Here is a 22,340-nt window from a genome sequence, read left to right as displayed (position 1 = left end):
TATGGCACTTTAACTACTAGATGCATTTATAGACTGTAGAGATCTATAATTTATTATAAATAGAGAAAAATATGATGGCTGATGTCTTATGACAATTATATTTTATGCATTCAGGGAAGAGGATTAACTCACCTGGGGCCTACCAAAGTCCTGTCTGTAAAAATACTATAATAAAATATATGTACTGCAGAAAATGTCTGAAGCCATTCTAGTCCTCTAAAAGCAGACAAGATATAGACACCTTTCACTTTCAGATGCCCCAAAGGGTTGTTCTTCAAGTGCTAATATGATTACACATATAACCAATGCACATTTTGATGCAACCACAGTGGTGTTTTTCTTAACAGGATTGTGTGTGTTAATATGTATATTTCAGTGACGTAATTAAATTTTATGTAAAAAACATTTAAGAAACAATCAAAAAATGCAAGGCCTTTTCCAGATAGTGGTCAAATAAAAGCCTTGCTTCAATTTCATACAATCAAATCAGATTCTTTGCAGAAAATAGTCTGATTGCCTGAAATTGGCTTGTTCTACAAAAGTATTTCACATGCAATTTCAAATGTTTCAATATTTTTTAAAAAGGGAACTAAAGATTTTCTGGAATCAAAATGTGTTCTACTAACTGTAAAATGACCTTTAAAAGTTTACCAAGATTAGTATCAGAGGGGTAGCCGTGTTTGTTGCTTTTTATAGATCCAGACTAAGAGTCCTGTGGCACCTTATAGACTAACAGACGTATTGGAGCCCATGAAAGCTTATGCTCCAATACATCTGTTAATCTATAAGGTGCCACATGACTCTCTGTTGCTTTTTACCAAGACAAGTGAGTTACTAAACACTTATGCACTTGGAAAACTACTTCACTGGAGCTGATGTCACATTATCCTTTACTAAGCAATTAGCCCTTCCAATAACCTTGACTTATACTCAAACATATTTTTCATCTTTCAAACCAACCAAAAGAATTTGATATAAAATCCAAAATGCTGAAAAGATATCATAAAAATACTGTGAAAGTCTGAAGTAGCCCAGTCAAAACAGAAAACATAATCAAGTTCAACAAGCAGCAGTTGAATTTGAATTCCTTGGAACTGTACATTTTAAAATTTCACCTTTAGGTTTCTTTTGGGTGGGGGTATGGTTTTTAATATTTCTGCATTTAATGATATATTTAAAAGTTCCAAATAATAACATTTTCACTGGCTATGTAAAACTGAGATACCTCTGGAGAAAACAGACCAATTTGCCACTAATTTTGATACTTTTTTTTAACAAAACAGTTCTTTTCTTATTGCAAATACTTTTCAGTTATTGTACATTTATTTTGCCCTTGAAGCTTAGAGATATGTTATAACTGTGATAGACACTAATCTTGGAATAACACCTTTTACTCTGATGTGAATGTTGGATTTATATCACTGCTAAGGGTATGTCTACACTACCCGCCAGATAGCGATTGGTTTATCAGGGATCGATATATCGTGATATATCGATCCCCGAACGCGCTCCCGTCGACTCCGGAACTCCACCAGGGCGAGCGGAGGTAGCAGAGTCGACAGAGGGAGCCACGGCCATCGATCCCGCGCTAAAGTATCTAAAGTTGCGTATCTTACATCGACCCCGCCCCCTAGTGTAGACCAGGCCTTAGGACTCACACCAATGGTTTAAAACCCCAGTAACTCTCCCACTGGAGGGCAGATTATTTGATAATGAAAGTGGACCTCCTAGTTCTGAAAGCTGAATTTTGATACGAGGCAAATAGTCTTTTTTTCCTGTGATTGTAGCTCTATTTGTGTCTGTCCCAACTAAACATTACTCGAAGTATGTTAACAGGTCAGTCGAATTGTGACCTGCTTAAGGGCCTGATTCTGCTTCCACTAAAATTAATTGGCCTATAATGGGGGCAGGACCAGATACCACAGCCTTGTCTACACTACAGACCTTAAAGGGGCACAGCTGTACCACTGTAGCTGCTCTGCTGTAAGGTATCCTGTGTAGCCGCTTTATGCCAGCAGGAGAGAGCTCTCCCACTGGAATAATTAAACCACCCCTAATGAGTGGCAATAGGAGACCATCTCCACACCAGCACTTTTGTCAGTCAGGTGTGTGTTTTTTTTTCACATCCCTGACCAACAAAAGTTTTACTGACAAAAGTGCTAGTGTAGACAAAGCCTCAGTCACCTGATGAATAGAGTGAAAACAGATACCAAAGGAGGGTAGCTTACAACCTCTTCTTACTGCAGAAGAAGTACAATAATGCGTGTGTGTCAACATTACCCTGCTATGATCCTACAATCTTTCACCAATGTGCTGCTGTGATAAGCTATGGGACCTTTTTCCTAACTCAGGAATGTGCTCAAGTGCTTTCCTAAAGTCCTTCACATCTGGATTTCACTTCCCCCTTGTTCAAAACAGCCCAAATCTGCTTTCCTTCTGGGCATGGTGAAAGCCCATTGTTCTGAGTAGGCACTGGGCAAGACTAAGGAAATGGAGCTTTTTTTGGGAATCTGATGAAGAATTTTATTTGTGCATATTAGCGGTTGTCTGTATGAGGTTTAGCTGGTGTTTTGTTTGAGTTCATTTTAGTGGATAAGGACTGCACTTTTAACTGATGATAGAACTGTCTAGGGCCTGGGATTGGATTTAAACTACAATAATAAAACCTAACACAATCATGTCCAAAAACATTTAAATAATGTAAATATAGATCATAGTTACAGTTTAATATTAAAAAAAATATCAACTCTTAACACTGGCCCATCAAATCACAAGAATAACCAAAGATGCATTCATACTCTAGCGTAGTTTGGAATAATAAATAATTTAGAGTGGATTCACGTTCACCAGAAATTTTTTTTTTTTTTTTAACTACAGCTGCAATGGATAAATAAGTGCTGTGAAAACAGGATTATTGGCTTGATGAGGTTTTTTTTATTAAGCTTTCATTTGGATCTACAAAAGCTCTTTGAACTGTTGCTGGACTGGTTTGCACATTTTGCTCAAAACACAGCTGAAGCGAACAGTCTCGTTTTGGTACAGGCTATCCTCATTTATTGTTAATCTGTGTTCTATACAAAAAAATCCCAACCCAAAACCAAAGTATAGTGTTGTCCTATGAATAATTAGCATCTTCACGGACTTTAATCTAAAACTTCAATATTTGTATTTTCCCTGCTTATTTCCTTAATTTTAGAATAGAGTATGTTAACTGAATCACATCTAGTGGAATTTCATTTAAATTTCATTACAGTTCTGATTTTCACACACACACACGCACACACTCCTCCCCATGTGCTGTAGAGAAGAATATGTGACTTGTCGCCAAAAACTGAATGGAATTATAAAGTAAAGTAGGCAAATCCATTAAAGCAATAATGCTAAAGTGCACTTCATGTTGGGATATTACTAAGTCTGGGTGTGTTGCCATGACCAAGGCCAAAGCAGTGTGCAGTGTACACAACCACTGGAATATTCCCAGCACAGCATGCGCCTGAAGTATCGTACAGGGATAACAGGCCTGTGCAAAGAGTTTTAAAAGTGTTTGTGTGTGTGTGTGTACGTATACACACACACACACACACACACACCCCTTCCCTCCCCACCCACTTTTTCCTCCCTAAAAACTTATATTACAAAGCTCCTGGCATTGAGAACACACAGAGTAAAGATTAAATTGGTATTCTATAAAAAGGGGAAGCCAATTTCAGCTGCATACAAACAAAGTTAGAAATTGTGCACTGCTTCCAATTCAGATTTTTAAAGTTGAAGGCATGAGTGGATATGGACTGAGGTTCAAGAGAAGTGCTGCCCAAATATGGGTCCCAGCAGCTCTAAAGGAAGAAAAAGGGAGTTTTACAAAAAAAAGATTCTCTCCAAAATTTAGCTCAGTCCATGATTCTCTTCCCAAAAGAATAGTTAAAATTAGAGCACACAGAAAGATCCCAAATTACCTCTTATATATTTGAGATATTAAAGATGAAATCTTGACAATATTGAAGTCAATAGGAGTTTTACCTTTACTTCAGTGGGGCTGGGATTTCAACATAAATTTTTTAATCCCACCTATAGTGAAGAAAGGTAGGGCATGAAACAGGTGCTGATATCAAAAGTAGGATGTAATGCCACCTTATCTGAAAATGCATACTTTTTAAATACTAGTGATTATGTAACAGGCTAAGATTTAAAACAGCCTAAATTATTGTCTATTAAAAATAATGGGAGTTACAATACTTGAAGAGGAAAAAACTGACAGGGAAGTTCTATAAACAATCTTAATTTATTTGTGTCTAATCAAAGTAATTGGCAAGGTAATCATGACTATTCACAAGGTCGCACATTCTATGTGGCACGAGACTTATTCCTACTAGCTGTTTATTTTAATATAAATTCAATTATTTTATGTTGCCCCGATTTTAAATTCTGTGAATTTTTGTACCGACATTAATAAATGAGTTATAGAAGTTGCGGGAGGGGAGGACTGGAAGTTAATTGCTGAATACAGACAGTTGAGGGTGAGTCATGGGAAGTTTTGGCGATCTTGGAGCAAGTATGGATGTTGGTAGTGGGGAGAGCAATGTATCTCCTCTTTCCCTCCCCCTTTTGGGCCAGGGCAGAGGAAACAAAATGGGGGGCAGAGGGGAAGGTTTGGATTCGTTCTCCCCCCCCCTTGAACTAGTTACATGACTTCATCCTGTTCCCAATCTGCTACTAATTTAAACAAAGACAAAAACATAATAGAATGCAGTTTCTGTTAAAATGAACAATGGTGAAAGAGTAAATGTTGACCATAGCTATTTTTTCAGGATTTCTGCAGACTCAGGAAGACATTACCATATCAATTTACATTTGGTTCACATTGTGAGACTTTTCTTTGTAACCGTTAGGGTTATATACGTAAAAAAAATAAATGAAATCCTAGATTGTGGAGCAGTGTTATGCAGCACAAATAATGATCTGCAATGATCTTCAGCCATGTATATACATTGTATACAGGGTACTAGCTATAGACAATGCAGTTACAATGAAGGATTTCCAAATGTCATTTTATAATAAACACTTAAATCAAATAAAATGATCTTTTAGATTCTAAATACTTGTTTCTTCACTTCATATTGGTGAAGATTGGAAACTAAAATGTTTTCATTGAAACAAAACATCTTTAAATAGTCAATACATAAGTCCTGAATGACTGACCTAAATATTGCATAAAGTGGATCACTTCATGGGATCATGACGAGCTTTTCATGTTTGTCTGAGACTCTACACAACACTGCAAAAATAATTCCTTATTCAACTGTATTCATAAAACACAGTGAGATTATCACAATCTTCTTTACAACATACTAATCCTTGGTTGAAAGTATCTATTTTTATTGTCAATTTGATTTGAGTTTGTGCTAATATTCATTTCGTTTCTTTCTTCCATTTGCAGAGCGTGTTCAGTATTTGTTACTATTTTAAGTGCTTTTTTCCATAGTTGTAAGCATTCTTAGCTTCTAAAAGTCAGGCATTAGTATAACAGACACAAACCAAAATGTAGGTTAATCATTCAGTTTGGCTAACGTCCTTTCAGTGCTATGGAATATCCGATAGACTAAAATTAAAGAAAATGCAGAGGTACTAAAACAATGTCAGGTAAAAATGCCAACGTTCTACGTTGATGAGGAGTTGATGAATAAATAGGATAAACTTGACCAATCCCTGGGTGCAAGGATTATATTTGTGGGCCAAAATCTGACAGTTTGCTCTTGACTTCCTGCCTTTATTTTAAAAAGAAATTATGTCAAGTTTGTCAGTTTGATTTAAAGACCCAGTTTCCACTGTCTCTGCCTTTTTGAACTCTTTATCAATCACCTTTCTGTAGTTATCACCATTCCCAGAATGCTTCTGCAGCAATGAACAACAATGACAGGCCAAGGGTAGTATACTGGTATGTGAAAAGACTTACCCAAGCTATTGATCTTTGACTCTTTCTTGAAGAGATGGACCAATACAAGTTCATGATTGTGTGAAATCAAGTAACAGAATGAGGCTATGAAACACCTTGGTAAGTGCAATAAATTATACAGTGGAGTGGCCATCACTGAAAAGAATGTGGGAACTATGGTGTACAAGAGCCTAGCAGCTGTGGTGACAAGTTGGATTTTCTACCTACAGATTGATGATGATGAGGTTTTGGAGAACTAGCTTGTTTTTCATCTACATGTTGCACTTAAACCATGATGAACTTTTGAATGCTCCCAGGTATAACAATTAGTGAATGCAAGGCATCAACAAGAAGTATAGAATGTATCAGAAGCAGCATGTACAGTAGACTTTAACATGCATTCTGACATCTCTACCTTCAAGATCAAATATTCATTCCTCTATGTTTTCAAAATAGTGATTTACACTTATAACACACACATTTCATGGACCCACTGCATACATGCATTCTACTATCTCAAAGCCACCCTCAACTTTCAGCTTATCCTAAGGAAAGATCAAGAAACAACCCAAACAAACCTGTTCTTGCTTTACCAGACTGAAAGTATTTTCATCAAGATTAGATTATACCCCAAACAAAATTACCCAATTTAAAGTGCAATTCTCCAAGCTCATGAGCACCTCGTGCGTGGGCCTGAGCCTTCTCAACTCCTGTAAAATTCAGGAAGTGGGGAGAGGATTAACTCCTTTCAGAAGGTACAGAACACATTCGAGTATAAAGCCTCATTTTTTAATTCATACGGAATACTGCGTACATCATGGAAGCATATATAATCAGTTAGTTTAGATTTAAAGTGAACATGTTTAAAAAAATTTATTTTCAGAAGCTGAACTTTAGTGTCAGCCTATATCACATATGTCATAATATAAATGAAATGGTCATTACCCATAGGGATTGGTATGTTGGAATCCATGATTAAAAGGGTGACTACAATTTACTGCCTCTCTTCAAATGACTATTCGGTTAACAAGCATCCATATAAAATATGTGCAAATGTCCAGGGTTCATTCAGACTACTGGGCAAGTGGCCAGAGCTGACAAGTGGCTCCTTCCCTTTATTCTCTCTGGTTCTTATGTTGTCTTTCCTTGCCCTACATTTTGACATCTCTTCCCTTTGTTTACACTCACAACAGCTGCAAGTCCCCCTCTTCACTTAACCAAACATACGAGCCATCCCTGCCCTTTGGTGTTTCTCCATTCTTACGATGCTCTATCCTGTCATGCTGCTGCAGTCAGTGAGATAGCCAATAAGTCACACGTATTAACATTATGATTTTTGTAACATCTCTCCAGAGCTTTGCTGCCAGAACACTGAACATAACGAAGTGGTACAGCAGGGAAAGAGTATGTAAATGAGCGTTGAAAAAGATTTTCCAACAGGTGTTCAGTTAACATCCCTTGCTCAACAGCAAATCAACTAGCTTCATACTGGACAATATACAATTTTTCACACAGTGACAAATTTTACCAGAGCCTTTTATAAAAGTAATTTAGTATTATCTTTTAATTTTTAATAATATATTCATAGATCTAGTGCTATTTAGTGTGACATGAAAATTCAATAAACATTACAATGTAAGATTTTTTTCCTTGAAGTTTTGAATGTGTGCTCTTGGTTAGAATAGTAATTTCAAGTCTGCGGGAAAGATAAGAATTTTACTTCTAAAGCACTAGAACTCACAGTTACAGCTTGATACTGCCAAAGGAACTGATATGTGCCAGTTATAACGAAAAAGCAAATACGATGCAATAAACAGGGTGTGGGAAATCAAATGGGTGAGATTCTAAATGCAGCCATTTGCAGTTTTGCCCTATTTATTCTTTTGGAAGGAGATGGTCAAGTTTTTAAAAGCTCCTCCAAATTTACAGTATACACATAAATGTACAAGCTTTTACATAAAGTGAGATAGAAAATACACACAATTCAACATATACAGATCCTGAAAGATACTGAGTCCCATTGAAGTCCAACACACAAGGGGTAATTTTAGGCATTTCTCGTTGATTTGTACATGTCAAATTAAAATATTTGAAGTTGATGGGGTTTGCATGCACCGTCTTTCTCAGGACCAGGCCTTTGAAGCAGTGGTTCTCAAATTTCTTAACCCCATTTCCCCCCGCCCCCAAAATTTACACCTTCTCTCCATGTTACAAAACAGATTAACTAATAGTTGTGGGACATTCCTCTCTTCAGTTTTACTGGTGCAGATTTGAGGGGCTCAGACTCTTGCAGAGCTAAAAGAACAAAAAACCCCAACAGATTTTCTTGTAATGCAAAGTAGCCTAGGAAATTATTTCTTGTGACCAGCCTGCAAGATACTAATTTGCAGCAGTAAGGATAGGTATTTTTTGTGGGCGTATCCTTTGGATTAAGTTAAAAACCAAACAAAACCAAAATGAAAAAAAACAATTCCTCCTCTGCCCCCCCGCCAAAAATCCCCCACTAACCAGCCGACTATTGGTTTCAAAAGGTAAAGAATTAAAATTAGGATATGGAAGTCAACTGTGGCAAGGGTGGATGCGTATTATAAAGGAGGCAGACACAGACTTCTAAAGTCATAGGGAATCTCACACATGCTAGAAACCAGAAGCAGTGGAACAGGAATGGGGTGGGAAGAAGGCTAGCATCCCTACAATGGAAATACTGCAGGGTGGCAGCTGATGGATGTCCCCTTGCCCCCCAGTGTTTTCCACCACCACAATATCTCACAGAGGAGAGACTGGAGCAGCCACCACAGTGCACGAGGATTGGGCTGGTCACTAGGAACAGCTCTCCGCTCACTGCCTTCTAGCCACCACTAGTCCCTGCAGAGGCACCTAGCCAGGAGATGGGCAGAAGCACATGTGCCAGCTGTTGGGGTGGAGGACAGGCCACCCAGGCAGTGGGGCAACACAGCACAAGATGCCAGCCACCAAAGGGCACCAGCTGCCAAGGAACTGCCATAGGAATGGCAATAGGAATTACTGGGATGCCCCTTTCCAGGGTGGAGATGGCTGCTCTCCCTGCTAACCCCCACCCTAAATCTCCTTGCTCCCCGTCCTATCCTTCCCCCCCTTCCCCATTCACAGCAATTTTATGCCCCTCACTTGAAACTCAGGGGCACAGAGCAAATACTGTTGACCTCACGGGAGGTCTTCTCTTCCCTTGAAGGTCACAAACTGCACTTGAATAATCTTGGTCTTAGAGTATATAAATAATTAGTAAGGATCAAATCAAAATACATTACAATATTATATATTGTACTAAACAACAGAAAGTTAATTACAGTTTAATTGGGTCATACTTCACTGTTGGCAGCCAGCTGTTTGTTTGTATGTTCATAGCCAGTCATTATATTTCTTAAATTTGTCAAACTCAGATTGTGCCTCGAAATTTTCTATGGCACCCTGTATCTGCACAGATTCACTATAATTCTGTTAAGCTCTGTGAAAAAAAATATTTTACTATTATATATGACTTGGTAAAGCCAACTCTGATTTTGGGAGCTGAGTCTGTTGGCTCCATAGTAACCATTTCACTTCACTGCTTGTGCAGACATGCTTTGCATTTCTAGTTCACTTTTACAGACTTGCTCTGTTGTTTACCTTCATTATATTTGTGAAAAAGTGGAGACAGAACTAATACAAGTCGATTGCAGCCAAAGGCAAGAGTTTGAAAGGACTTCTCAAAAGTATTTTTCAAGTCTAAACCTAAAATCAACATAATTAACAGAGATCAAAGTTAAGGCTTGTTCTTGGGTTGAGGCATATGAAAAGCTTCTACATTGTTAAAATGGGCTACTTTCTAAAAAAATTAAATAGATTAAAAACTCTATCCTAGTGTCCAATAAGTGAGTGTACACTGCCAAGTATATTGTACATTCAGTTAATGTGCTTGCATAAGTGGCAGTGGACATCCTCAGACCAGAAGACAGGACAAAATTTATGCAGCATCTTTTACTATGTGCAATATTTCTGGTTTGGGCAGAGACGCAGAGAAAGTGAGAGACTGACTCTACAGCCCAGTGGTTATGGCATTCACCTCGCAGGTGGGAGAGGCAGATTCATGTCCCTGTTCCAAGAAATATTATTTTTACAAATTGGAATAGCTCTAACAGAAGAGATTGAGAGAGAGAGACCCAACCCCTGAACTCCCAGTAGCCTGGTGGTTAGGACACACTCCCCTCCCTAGGCTATCTTCTGTGCAGATTAGGCATAATCTGAGTATGCTTAATGGATTGGGTCCTGCAGGTGACACAGAGAGAGAAAATGTCCAGTTTGAGAATGCTGCTAGGGCTGAGGTGTGAACTAGTGTGCTGAATATCTCAGTGGTATTGGGATTTAGGCATTTTTAATATGCCCACCAGGGGAAATTTAACTGCCTACAGCAGTGGTCCCCAACGCGGTGCCCGTGGGCGCCATGCATCTTAATGCGCCTGCGTCCTGGACCCTGGGAGAGCACCTGCCGAAATGCCGCCGAATTTCGCGGCATTTTGGCAGAGACGCCTCTTGATGATGACGCTTGTCGCCGACAAGTGATGTCATCGAGAGGCGTCGCTCCCAATTTTCGGCGGGTGCTCCACCGCTGCAGTGGTCCTTCGTCTGGCGCCCGCCAGACGAAAAGGTTGGGGACCACTGGCCTACAGGGTTAGGCAGCAGCTGGGTGTGGTTTTGTGAATGTCAGTGGTGCCTAAATATTGGATTTAGTTACCTAGAAAGCCAGTTAGGTGCTTAAATCTGTTTGTCAATCTAGCCCTTATATTTGTTCAGGAAATTATTACTGGTCTGCTAAATCCTATTTTTTTCAAAGATATGCTCGAATTCAAGATTTTTCTTTTACATATAAAAGGAGTCTAATAAACTAAATCCAATAGTACCATAAACTAATCCCTGAATTATACCCAATAGGAACATACAGTACTTCTGATCTAGGTGCATTAAACAATCTAATTGTCATCAGGCTGATTATTCTTACCTATTCATTCTGAAGGTGTGTGAAGAACTTCTAATTTGTGGTGTATAATTTTAGGTGAACTATGCTCTAGAAGAATAAAAATCAGTTTTAAAAATGTTTTGTTTAATAAAAAAATACCAAAGCTTAACCACTTTGGAAGTGCTACCGAATATGAGCTCCCCAGCGGGCATATGAAATCCTTAGGGACTGTCAGTCCCCTCCATAAGCTATTTTCAAAAGTAGGGAAAATGGAAATTACACACACTAAATAATGGAGGGCTAGAATTGCCTCACTTTTGCTTTGATGGTGGTGGGTGGCCAGGGGTGGTGATATTTTCATCTCAAAACCAGAAACTCCACGTACAAATTTTCATAAGGCTTTGGAACTAACTACTTATATTTTCATTTTAATGTTAGGACTATTCCATTTTAAAAGTTACATTTGGAGAGGGGAAGGGGGAAAAGTAGTTTTTAATCTTAATAAAATGTATGTTTTATAGCAAATTGATCTAGTGGCCTAAAGGTAACCCTTATCATATAAATAAAGAATTTCATTCAGTTTATTTGAAAAGAATACACACTTTTGCTACACAATAGAGATGCCCTCAGGTCACCAGATTCATTTATAATGTATGCTCTGTGTTGCTGTATTCTAAAATGGGGAATTAATTGATGATGGATAACAAATACTCTCCTTCCACAGACCAAATGCATCCATCATTTTAAGAATAAATTTTACCATCCAGAAAGACAAAGATCCTCCTTCAAATTGCTCTCAAATGTAGCCATGTAAATTGATAAGTAAAAGACCCATCATAATATTAACCAAACTATGATTTTCGTTCAATTTATTATTTTAAAAAGTTTAATACCAGAAAAAAATGCTAAATAGAGCTTTGAGAAGTGATTGCTGTAATCTGGCTGCTTAATGGAACACATTAGTGCCACTAGAAATGGCTAAGGAACCATTAAAAAAAATTTTTTTGAATGTATTTATCTTGTTGCAAAAATAATTCTGTTATAAAAAGCCTCCTTTGCTATCTAGTCTGACTTTTAAACATCATACAAAATGGATGTAAATGGCACACAAGCTGCATTATGAACAAAGACAGGATTACTTTATGCTGGATGAGATAATGTCTCCTCTTAATTTTGCCTTCGATTGAGAAGAAAACTGCAGACAGTAACAAACTAAGTTTCACAGTATAGCAGTAACAGAATTTCTGAAACTTTTGAAATTTCACATATATACTGTGTATTTAAGGAAAGTATAATTAATCAATATTGCACTCAAAAATACAAATAAAAGGTCTTATGAATACGAATTAACTCTATATAACTAAAGTTTGAAAGTCCTTTCCAACTCACTCAAACATACTTGTGAAGTAAAATACATGTACACACTCATACTTAGGATAATTGTTATAGTGACATTAAAAATATAAATAATTCTATTCAGATAAAAATTGGTTCTTTTACTATAATGATATACTGTCCCATATAATAAATCCTGTCTTGAAAACTATTTTCTCATGAATATTGGCTGATACTGTAACACACTAATGAACAAACATCTATGGATGTCACACACAAATGTTACTCTACAAATACAAAACTAGGTATATGAATGCTATTGCTATTAGAAGTTAAACATTTGAAAAAAAAACTTTTTTTTTTTAAATAGCACTGTTTGTTCAGGGCATTTCTTTGGGATTAATGATGTGCTGGGGTTAATGGGCTGATTATCTTGAGCTATCAACTCCTCTCAGCCTCTCATTAATCAGGAAGAAATGGTCAGCTGGTTGGTAGTTACTGCTGAATTAGTGGCTGCATATTGAGAAAATATTCAGATATCTTACTGATGCACATTTGCTAAATATTGACTAGGATATTTAAGAACAATGACTGGTCATAAAATATACTGTGAGATGTTTCATATAAAACATATATATATATATATATATATATATATATATATATATATATATATATATATATTATCATAAATTGAAGTCTGTACACTGTTTAATGACCAGGAGCACACATCACCAAACAATACACAATACAACTCCTATTTTATGAACTAGAGGTCACCAAATGAAATTAATAGGCAGCAGGTTTAAAACAAATAAAAGGAAGTTCTTCTTCACGCAGCGCACAGTCAACTTGTGGAACTCCTTACCTGAGGAGGTTGTGAAGGCTAGGACTATAACAATGTTTAAAAGGGAACTGGATAAATTCATGGTGGCTAAGTCCATAAATGGCTATTAGCTAGGATGGGTAAGAATGGTGTCCCTAGCCTCTGTTCGTCAGAGGATGAAGATGGATGGCAGGAGAGAGATCACTTGATCATTACCTGTTAGGTTCACTCCCTCTGGGACACCTGGTATTGGCCACTGTCGGTAGACAGATACTGGGCTAGATGGACCTTTGGTCTGACCCAGTACGGCCGTTCTTATGTTCTTAATTCGAGACTGAGTTCATTAAAATGAAAAGTTTATAAAAATTTCACATCTCAAAATTAGACAGTACTGTGCATAAGTTAACTTATGAATCATTCAGTGATAATGCACATAAAAAAGGGTAACAAAATGTATAGTGCAGGAGTCGGCAACCTTTCAGAAGTGGTGTGCCGACCATTTATTCACTCTAATTTAAGGTTCCACGTGCCAGTAATACATTTTAATGTTTTTAGAAGGTCTCTTTCTATAAGTCTATAATATATAACTAAACTATTGTTGCATATAAAGTAAATAAGGTTTTTTTAAATGTTTAAGAAGCTTCATTTAAAATTAAATTAAAATGCAGAGGCCCCGGATCAGTGGCCAGGACCAGGGCAATGAGAGTGCCACTGAAAATCAGCTTGCGTGCCGCCTTTGGCACGCATGCCATAGGTTGCCTACCCCGGTATAGTGTTTCCTGGCCATCATGAAAGAGAACACCAAAGAACACAATGATGCTCACACACTACCTTTTCAAAGCAGGAGTCATCTGATACCAAGGTGCCTTCACCCGAGCTTGGGAAGGTAAATATACCCACATAGAGTGTGATTGACCTCTGCTCACTACCCAAGAACATATGTGTGAACATAGATGAGGGATATGGGGTTTTTTTCCTGTGGGGTAAAAATAGTTCATGTAACTGGCTGTTCATAAAATCAGTGTGTGCAGAATTGGGGAGTTCTACTGTACTGTGATATACAACATACAACTTGCCTGCTTCATCGGGATGTTGTAAGGGTTAAATTCTTATAAAAATGCTTGACCTTACATTTATGGAGTTGAAGAAAAGAAGGGAATACTAGACCACCTGGTGCAATCTCCTATATATCACAGGACATTAAATTTCCACCTACTTTTCATTTGTTTAGAGCCCTATAAATTGTGTTTGGCTAAAACAGATATTTCAGAAAGGCATGTAGTCTTGATTTAAAAACTTCAAGACATGGCAAATCCACCACTTCCTTTGGAAATTTGTTTCAGTGGTTAATCACCCTCTCTGTTAAAAATCTGTGCTCAATTTTAATTTGTCTGGCTTCAGCTTCCAGTCATTGGTTCTTGCTAAGCCTTTCTCTGCTAGATTTAAAACCCAACACCCAATTTAGTACCCAGTATTTTCTCCACATAAAGATACTTATACACTGTGATCAAGTCATCTCTCAATCTTCTTTTTGATAAAGTAAACAGACTGAATTCTGTAAGTCTCGCGTTAAGGCATTTTTCCAGCCCATGAATAAATTTTGTGGCTCTTTGGGGATTTTTCAACATACTTTTAAAAATGTGGACACCAGAACTGGTCACAGTAGTCCAGTATCAGTCTAATAAATGCTGTATACACAGGGAAGATCCTTTTCAGCGTCAATGCTTTCCAGAATCCAACACCCCATTCTATAGGTAGGGTCTCCATTCCTTCTTTCTAGATGTATAACTTTGCATTTGGCAATATCAAAACACATTTTGTTTGAATTGGCCCAGCTGACCAAGGGATCCAGATTACTCTGTATGGCTGTCCTATCTGTCCTTATCATTATTTACTACTCTGCCAATCTTTATGTCATCTGAAAATTTTATCAGCAGCAATATTATATTTACTTCCAGATAATTGATAAAAATGTTGAAAAATGTTGGGACTAGTACCAATTCCCACAGAACCCTACTAGAAACTCTCCCATTCACCAATAGTCTCCGTCCATAGTACTGAGATCACTTGACAGTGCAGCTAGGGCTGTCCTTGCTAAATGAAGACCTGAAACAGACTGGAAGGTGTCTAGAATGTTGGTGGTAGTGATGAGCTGCTAGAGTTTGCTCGCCACCAACCTAAATTAATTTACCACAGGAGGGAGAAAGATTAGTGACTGAAGAGTAGTTGACATGCTTGGTGGAATTAAATGATTGTTTCTTGACCATGAGACAGATTGATGCATGTTATAGAGATGATGGAAATAAACCTTCCTTGAGGGAACAGCTGTCAACAGTGGCTCTAAGTATTCCCCTCTGGCTTTTACTAGCAATAAAAACCACAAGTCCACATCATATGCTTCCTTCTGTGCTTCCAGCACCTTTGTTAGAAACACTGGCTTAAATTCTGTTTGGAAAGGGGAAGTGTTTTTCACCTTTCATCTCCAGCTGGTTTGATAGTGCTGGAGAGACTGTCTCTGATACACTTGATTCTTTTAGCATTCTTATAGCATGTAGCATTTAAGAGTGGAACTCTACAGTTGTCTAGACTGGTTAGATGGCTCCCTAACTGAACCAGTTCTGAAGGCTGATATTTTGTGGAAGTCCTGGTGGAAAAGGAACATGACTCTTTACTCTCCCGTTCCACAATGGCATGGATATCATACAAACCCTTTATGATGCAACTGAATGGACTCAGATTTAGAACTTCATTATAGCGCTCTCTTGTGTTTTGTGTAGATTTGCATTGTATTGAATAACTAGCTGGATGAGCTGCATCAATAAAGTTCTACAAATTCACAAATCTAAACAAAATATTTTAATCTAACAATACCAAAAAAGTTACCATAAACCAGCTATAAATGCCCCAATAATTAAATTCACAACTACAAAAAGATGATATCCAACTGCACAATAAGTAAAAATTAACAAACCACCAATAACATAGTAGCAAGACATACCTCCTCTCCACTTTGCCCAAACACCCTAATACTCTCAAACCTCCCCAGAAGCCCTAACAGAAATGTACACACCTCCATATACTTGGCGCATAAAGGTAAATTCCTCCTCTCCTAAATAGTAAAGAAAATTTCCAGTAGGACTAGAGGAAAGTGCATGTGACAACAACTGCACTGAGACAAGAGATAAAAATAAATATTTGGCGTTCTTAGTTTCAAAATTAATTTAGTTTAATTATATAAATACCTGTTATGCTGCATCCTATCTAACCCTTTATTGCACATCCATCACCACAGTATATCCCAGGCACGGCCAAACTGTGGCTTGTGAGCCACATATGGCTCTTTTACTGTTGAAGTGTGGCTCACAGAGTCCCCCATGTACTCCCCCCCCCCATTCTCCGCCTACAAGACTGGGCAGGGGGGAGCTCAGGGCTTCTGCCCTGCAACGGGGTGGTAGGACTAGGGGCTTCTGCCCTGCAATGGGGTGGTAAGACTATGGGCTTTAGCCCAGTGGGGTGTGTGGAGGGGGAGGGGGGAGTTAGGGAATCAGGACTGAAGCCCCACACCCTGAGATGACCTACATTCTAAGTCGTCTCCTTAGAAGATGGGAGGCAGTCTGGAGTTTAATTTTGAAAGCTGAAAGTTTAGAACCAGTTGGGGTAGGGATTCATTGAGCAAGTCACTTCTGAGGGCCTCTTTATTTGGTGCAAATGTTGAGTATCTCTGCAGGTTTGTTGCCTTTAGTTACTAGGAGAAAAAAAGTCTGGAAAATAACTGGGAATGATATTGTTTCATTTTATTATTTTATCAAGAGCCCATTTGAAGTTCTAGGCACTTCAGTATATTACGTTAACATTTAAAATATTTTTCTATATTACAGAAGATATTTCCATTATTTTTTAGGTTGCATCTTCACTAGCTTTCTTCTTCACATTTCCCATTATTCCACTTTCACAGATGAAATTCCACTATTAGCAGTACTAATGTAGACTAGCTGACAGCAATTTAACTACCATATTATCTAACCCTGCCCAGAACAGGTCTAGATGACATGGTGGTTAAATCATTAGTGGCTTGCCTACACTAATGCTCCCACAAGCGGAGTTGTAATATATTAGAGCAATGATGGGAAGTCTGAAGAAATTTGCTAGTGAAGGGAAGCCCTTAGTGTCAACGAGTATATTTTGTCTTAAGAAAGAAGATGTATTTCTGTTTTAAATCTTTATTTTTTAATTATTCCTATGGTCCAAGTTTAATTTTTCCTGTGAAATCAAACAAGTGAAATGTGCATAATAATTTTGGTTAAATCTTAGCCTGCTCTATTATTTAACTGACAATTTGCTTAACATACCATGCTGCCTACTCAAGTGACAATACTGAGTATCCCAAACAGTGAATGTTTTTTATACCGAAGAAAAAAGGAGGAGATATAAGAAACTGCTTTCCCTTCAGGGGAAAGTGAAGGGGAAAAAATACATTCAATAGTAGCAAGAAGACTGGGAGATGCTAACATATCATGGGTGTTTTATATCTAGAGTTTAATATCAGATTTCTTTTTATATATAGATAATAGTATAACTTCCATATCTTGACATCATGACTTGGTATCCCTAGACTTTCATGGTTACTGCTGAAGCATGCTAGAAGGATAAAAACCCTTTGAATGTTTAATGTGTTCCTCTTTTGAACCACAAAGAGCATTAATCCTCCTCCTCTCATCTACCAACAGCTGCACTGTTTTTCCTACTTGCTAGGGCGTAACAGGATAGCACTGTACGACTGAACGAATATAAACATTGCTAGTTGTTTTTTGGCAATATAAACTATATAAACTTTATAGCAGCTGATCTCCATCCAACAAATATTTAGGCATCTGATGCCTGGGAGACATAGCAATCCCATACTTTGTCAACATATGTACTGAAAGAGTTAAATTTAAGAAATAACGAGCATAATAAATTTCTGAGCCTTTCCAAAATTTGACCACAACCAGTTCATCGAACCATGTTGTACGTGTTTTGCTGGAAATAGAGTGAGTGAGTGAGTGAGTGAGTGTGTGTGTGTGTGTGTGTGAGAGAGAGAGAGGGGGGGGGAATTTAATGAGAGACCGATAGCCATGGTTAGATTCAGAGACAGTTCAGGAATGCATTGTTCAACATTGCCTATGACGCTATGCCTATGCATCTCAATCCTGGCCTTGCTTCAGTCATCCAATACTTCATACAGTTCCAGCTAGGACTTCAGTTTCAACAAATATCAGACAACATTAGTGGGGGAAACAGAAAGGCCAACTACCTACAAAAAAATTTGGAATGTCAGAATAAATATTTTTTAGATTCATCCTGATACCCTATAATCAGGTCTTTTTTTGCAAGCACAACTGAAGGATGCAACCAACCAACAAACTGATGCAACATTTTGTCCCTAAGTAATCCCTTATCAAAAACTGAAAGGCCAAAAGCCATACATGATAATGTTTCAGTTATAATATAACGTTCACTGACATTTTAACAACCATTTTGACACCTTAACTGGGTCTCCAGGGACCCTCTACAGAATTTTTTTAAACTGTAAAAATTGTAACCATGTCTCCATATACTATTCATGTGAACAGAGAATTAGTATTGTTGAAAAAAGACAACACGATGATGAGCTATTCTGAGTGGTGAGAGGACATTTTCCAAGCCATTTGAAAAACTTGTTTTTAAAAGAAAAGTGTCATCATTCTGAGATAACACTACAAATATTAAAGCCTTTGACACAGGCCATTACTTCCAATTGAAGTAATGCCTCCTGGTTCTGAGACCCTTTGCAAACATATATCTATATCATTTATTTGATGTGAGCATTCTATATAATTTCTGTAAGAAAATAAAATAAAATTTAGTATGCAGTTCATTTCCAGCTGAGTCTTTAAGAGTACACAGTATTCAAAGCTCTTAAAATATAGCCACAATTTTCCCCATCAAATTGATAAATGAACAGATGTAATATAAAAAAAGTAATACCAGGTGACAAAATGGAATGATTCCTCTCCATATTAAAAATCAAAAGGAAAAAATCTTTTCCGCAGTATTTTGGTCAATGAGACTGATGGATGTAGGTAATGAAAATATGAGAACTGAGTGTTCCAGATATTGTACAACTGAGGGATTTCTAAGGTAGATATCACCATGATATCAACACCACAGTAAAAGCATGCACACTAGGATTTTCCCCAAATTCCACCAGAGTCCAGGCAACCGTGGCAAGTCATGTACCAGTTCACTTGTCTAATATACCTTGCACACACTGGCAAAGTAAGATTTGCAGGAAGAGTGCAATGGGAAGGCTGATTCCCTCTGACTGCATCCTTTAGAACTCCACAGGAGAGTCTTCTGCCCATCTAGCGATAGAGCTCCCTTGGTGCTTGCTCTCCAATGCCATTTGTCATCCATGATTTTTAACTCTCAAAACGTAAGTAGGCAAGTGGCTATGTTGAGAGCTGACCTTAGGAAAGCAGAGAGGAAATAAACCATCAAGTTCTCCCTGCCTGAGCTGGAGAAGTTTCAAACTAAACAAGCACTGAGCTGATTGTATACCAGAATTACTTTACACTAACTTGAAGAAAGGAATGCATAGGAAACAGCAGCTTTGAGAGTTTTAAAAGAACTCTATAAAGTTGTATATTTCATGAACTGATTGATGTCTGACATAATGTCTTCTAAGTTCCATTCTGTTAGTTTACCATCTTCTTTCCATTAGATGAAACAGTTTGTTTAGTTCTGGAAACATGCTCAGCCTTGTACAATATACAAAAATAAAAACTGTTCCTGCCCCCAAAAGCTTAGACTGAAAGAATGGGAAACCCAGAGGTGGAATAATTTAGAGTATCCCACATCTCTTGTATCCTAATAATTAAAATAAACGAAGTGAGGTTTTTTGAAAGATCTGAATGAGTGGTGACTTTGTGAATTGGGAGGACTTTCCACACAAAGGACCAGAATGGAAAAAATAGAGATGGGCGTGGAAAAACAGAATGAATAGGGTACTGAGTCTGGCATCAGCAGCTTTCGATAACTGTAGACAATGGACATGATTCTTGGTTACAGCAAAGCCCCTTACATGCTCTGGCAGTTTAAATGTGAACAGTGCCCTCAGCCCAAGAAAAGAGGGGGAGGAAAGATGAGAAGAGGAAGAAAAGTGCTTCACATAGCTTAACAGTGACCCAACAAGCAGTTATGGGGCAGCTTGGAAGGCCTCCAAAAGCAAAGGCAGCCCCCTTTCCAGTCCTTCTTGGCCAGATGGGAGATTCACATACTGCTAGGTCGCAAGCAGCGCTCAGCTTGGGAATAAATGTGATGTATGTGTCCATTTTTCTTTTAAAAATAAAACTGTTACAAAATAATAACCTCAGTCAGCACTGGTGAAAAGTGTGTACCTGGTTATAGTCACATATATGACCCTCAAAAAGAAACAGCCTCAAAACAAACATAGGAAAAAGAACATATTAAGAAAATGGAAGGATTCTCAGGATCTGACTGAAGTAGCTTATAAATGTAGCATACTCAAATACTACTTAAATTGTAAAGTCACTATTTTTAAACATTCCATAATTTATTAGGATTTAATATATTGTTTTCCCAACTACTAGACACATTTAATGCTAGAAACATATGAACAAAGACATGTTACCTGACATGTTTAAAATTAAAAGACTGGAAAAACACAAAGTGCACAGTAAGGAATAATCCCTCTGTTGTAGGAAGATGTGCTGGGTCACCTAATAAGTCTTTCCTTTGAATATAGCTTAAAAAACATACTCCATACAATAGATACACTAATGCAAATACCATTTTTTAAAACAGAAAGTCAGCATTTCAGAAACTCTGACATAATTTGATACCCTCAATTCCTATTTTATTTCAAATTAAACAATACATTACAGTGTACCACATGGCTACTCTCAAGAATCAGGTTAAGACCCATTCCTTCAATAGTGCTGACTCTCTGAATTAGACGTCCAGAATATTCCTACTATGTTATCTAAGTGCTAATTATGTGCTTGGTGCTGCAAATGACACAAATTAAAAAAAAAAGTAGTCAGTGTTCTGAGGAGCTTACAATTTTAAGATACCAAGCCTGCGAATAGTTACCAGGCACATCTTTACTTCAGTGCATAACTCCACTGAAGTCTTGTGTTTCATCCAATTTAATTTTAAAATATGCCAAGAGTGTCTTCCACCACTTTCTTTGGAAGACTACTCCACAGCCAAATTCCTTAGATATCTCTCTCTGTGAGGAAAATTAGCTGATGGGCCTATGTACAGAAGTTTTCAGGATCAGGCCCTAAGAACAGACACAAATATGACACACTAGGAAGTTCAGAAGACAGTGCTGTATAACTTGTTGGCTAAAATGTGCTGTGTTCTCTTCTAGCAGCTGACCCTCATGCAGTGATCAAGGGTACTAAAGTTAAAACATAATGGAACTTCTCCTTTAGCTCATGCAGTAGAAGCCTGTGCTTTTGGCACTGAAGATCTCAGGTTCAATCTCCACTGATGACACTTTCTGACAGCCAGAAAAATATCTGTCTGCAACAAAAGTTTTAAGTGCATTCTACCTGTATCTGGTAACTGTATGCTATAAAAAAAGACCCTTGAAAATCAGAAGACCTGCAGAACTGGCAGTAAAGAGAGCACTGGAGGAAGGAAACAACACAGAAAGACTGAAGAGAACTATTAAAGAATGTATGCATCTCTTTCTACTTTCTCACAAATCAGTTAAAAGGTAACAGTACCTTAAAATGGAACAGGCTGTTGACATAAGACATTGACTTATTCAAGTTTTAATAACTATACATTTCTGTTGAACTAGTTAAAAGTGGGTGCTGCCAAAAGAGGTGCTGTGACAGCAGGCCTATTCTCATAACATAGCATGTGGTCTTGGACTGCAAGGGAAATTCTCTTAGGAGTTATGACTGTCAGTCAGGGGAATTGAAATAATAAATTATAAACTTCACTAGTGTAGGGAACACTGAATAGTACTAATTTGTATTCTTCACGCTTTATGCTATTGTTTAATATTAGTTAAAACATCTGCTTAGTGAAATAATGCTTAATGAATTACCAGTTGTAAATAGGAACTTGGAAGCAATTTGCAACTCTTGTATAGTTTCCTTCCAGAATTAAAAGAATTTGAAGGCCAGGGTGGAGTATGTGTGTGTGGAAGCGGTTGGTGAGTGAGAGAGAGACATTCTCTCTCTTCACACTTTTTAACTCTTCTGTAATTGATAAGGAAA

General features: G+C 37.7%; 1 protein-coding gene across 1 annotated transcript in view; it reads right to left on the bottom strand.

The window, feature by feature from the left end:
• The window catches only part of PNPLA8 (patatin like phospholipase domain containing 8), a 69,396-nt gene that overhangs the window by 6,415 nt on the left and 40,641 nt on the right, over positions 1–22,340 (bottom strand). The window lies entirely within an intron of this gene.

Source organism: Mauremys mutica, chromosome 1 (genome assembly GCF_020497125.1).
Source record: "Mauremys mutica isolate MM-2020 ecotype Southern chromosome 1, ASM2049712v1, whole genome shotgun sequence".
Taxonomy (NCBI): domain Eukaryota; kingdom Metazoa; phylum Chordata; order Testudines; family Geoemydidae; genus Mauremys; species Mauremys mutica.
This window is presented reverse-complemented; position numbering and strand designations above follow the sequence as displayed.